General features: G+C 34.7%; 1 pseudogene; it reads left to right on the top strand.

The window, feature by feature from the left end:
• The first annotated feature begins 951 nt into the window (after positions 1 to 951).
• Positions 952 to 1485, top strand: LOC112399601 (PEST proteolytic signal-containing nuclear protein-like; annotated as a pseudogene).
• Positions 1486 to 2891: the final 1406 nt, after the last annotated feature.

The following is a 2891-nucleotide window of genomic DNA, read 5'->3' as shown; positions in this document are numbered from 1 at the left end:
AAATATCAGAAGCTAGAAGGGGCTGCAGTTGCTGACCTTGCCATAGTAATAAGACAACTGAAAGGATGTTCCAGTAAGAATCTCGTTAATAGGCCAGGTTCTACAGAGCAACGTTTTGCAGTCAATAATTTACCTCCAGGAAATTAATTAACAGCTGTCCTGATATTTAGATGTTTTATAAAATACTCAGGAGAATTTCAGAAAGTCACAATTAAGGAAAATGTGTTTTTCTTCAAGGGTATATTCTATCCTTGTTACCAAAGGCCTAAATTCAATATTTAACACCCTACTTTCAGAGTTGATTTGTATTAAAAAAGGAAATGTAGAAAGCTCTATTTCTCAAAAAAACAAATTTGATTGTACACAACTACTGATCTCTGTATGCACTTAGGACAACATATACATTGTCTTGTCATTCAGGCAGATTTATGAGATCCACTTCTCCTTTATTCATACAAAAAGGTTGGCTAAGGGAATAGGTTTGAAATCCAATACATCTGAGTCAAATCCTTAGTTGGCTACTTGTTAGTTGAGTGATTTCAGGCCATCTACTTAGCTATTTTGGGCCTCATTTGCAGATGGGAATTCCATTTCCATGTATAGATGGGAGTAATGAGAGTACTAATCTCATAGAGTTGTAAGAATTAAATAAAACAGTAAGTTTTAAATAAATGTTAGTTATCATTATTATTAATAGTTTGGGTCAGTACCCATTATTGTTTTGGAGGTAAGATTCAAAATCAGGTAGTCTGGCTTGATAGCTTGGTCTCATAACCACTGCATTATTCTCTATATAAGACATGAGGAATGTTTGGAGAAGGAGAATGGCCAAGATGAAAGAGGAAGATGCTTTTGCTCACTGAAGTATCAAAGATCATCTTAGAGACAGAAACATTTAGCTTCGTAAAATTTCTATTAAAACACTAAAAATTTAGAAGCCGCAGGGGGAAAATGGTGGACGGGAAGGCTGGAGAGGAGAAGCCTGAGAAGCTGAAGCAGAGTGGAGCCGCCGGAGGATCTGAAGAAGGAGCAGAAAAACCCGTGAAAACTAAGACTGTTTCTTCCAGTAATGGAGGGGGAAATTCCAGTCGCAGCGCTGAGAAGCGATCAGCTGAAGAAGCTGCAGACCTCCCAACAAAGCCTCCAAAGATCTCCAAGTCTGGATTTGCCACAGGTAGTCAGACAACAAGGAAAGCCTCAGCCATATCCATCAAACTTGTCTCAAGTAAGCCTAAAGAAACCGTTCCAACTCTTGCTCCAAAAACCCTTTCAGCAGTAGCAGCTTTTAAGGAAGATGAGGATAGTGAACCAGAGTAAATGCCTCCAGAAGCAAAGATGAGGATGAAGGCTACTGGAAGGGATACACCAACATCAGCAGGACCAAATTCCTTCAATAAAGGAAAACATGGGTTTTCTGATAACCAGAAGCTATGGAAGTGAACTATAAAATCTCATTTTGGAAATGTTCATGACCAAGACAATTAAATGATGTGTTTTGAAACTGGGGTGTGGGGTGGGTGTAAAGTTAAAAGGAACAGCTTCCTCTTTTTTAAAGAATGGTATAAGACTATTTTTGAAGCCACCATTTTTTCTTTTCTTTTTTTTAAAGATTGAGTGGTACACTAATAAGTGAGAATTTGAAATTAGAAGTAATTTATGTTTTATATACAGATTTCAAGACATTTACTAATTTTGTAGTTTCATGTGATTACTTTCCAAAGCTTATAGATAATAAAAAAATCAGAAATGAATGGTACCTTTCTAAGAATTGCATATTTTACTACATGCAACTGTTAACACATTAAGAGGGAAGCAAAAAGTTGTCTATTTAAACTGTAGGCAATTACTCTCTAGCCTAACTCCCTTATTAACCTAAACTGTCTGGCTCCCAGGAACAGCTTTATAGAGAAGGGAGTATTGTATTGGGAGAAAAATGTTACTGGACTATTAACTGAGAAAGTAAATTAGATAAAATTAAAATACAGCTTTTTTTTTTTCCCTCTAATGGGCATTTTTTGTTTCAAATCGTCATAAGCTAGTTATTGCATTGCTATCAGTGGATACAGATGCTTAGCTCTTTAAAAACAACATTTAAAATTTTTATGTAAACTGTTGAGTATTTAAAATAGCCCACTTCACTTGAGAGGGTCTTGGCTACCTTCATTACTCTTCAAAGAACAACCATTTGCTGCCAAAGTAAACCAATATTTTGAATGTGCTTCTCTTGATTTTTGTTATTAGCTAGTTCCTGTAAGCATTTCCACCAGATCTTGAGGCAAACCATAAGGAAGCTGTTTTTTTTAAAATAACAAACCACCACCAAAAATTTAAATGGACATGATAGTTAAATATTTGGCTGTTCTTATTTTTTAGGGGGTATAAACACACACACACACACACACACACACAAAGGCAACACTGTATGAGGATGGAAAATAAGAAAGATGCACTTCCTGTAACTTTATAAAAGTATTTATGTTACTAACTTGTGAAATCCAATTTGATTTGCACTTATTATAGGAATTCTTATTTAGCACAGTAATATGGTTTATTTTAACTGTATACATATTAACCAGTGAACTCTCAAAAGCACATTTTAGATACTGAAAATAAAAGGAAAGAAAATGTATCTTTAAACATATTTTATGGAATCTTTGACCACATATAGTTTGTTAATCTATGTGTTGTAGGATTGTGTTTATTTTGTATTTTTGTCTTGTATATGAATTCTTTTTTAATGTAACAGTTAAACACATCTTTAAAAGCATAGTCACACATAAAAGAAACATATAGTATAATGATTTCCTTGAAAACTCCTACAATGTTAAGTTTGGGGGCAGCTTCAGACTGATTGGTGGTACCTACTCGCTGAACTCTTTTAATAGGTAATA

Source organism: Neophocaena asiaeorientalis, unplaced genomic scaffold, assembly GCF_003031525.2.
Source record: "Neophocaena asiaeorientalis asiaeorientalis breed wild unplaced genomic scaffold, Neophocaena_asiaeorientalis_V1.1 scaffold131, whole genome shotgun sequence".
Classification (NCBI taxonomy): Eukaryota; Metazoa; Chordata; class Mammalia; order Artiodactyla; family Phocoenidae; genus Neophocaena; species Neophocaena asiaeorientalis.
Note: the sequence above shows the minus strand (reverse complement) of the source record. Positions and strands in the feature narration are given on the sequence as shown.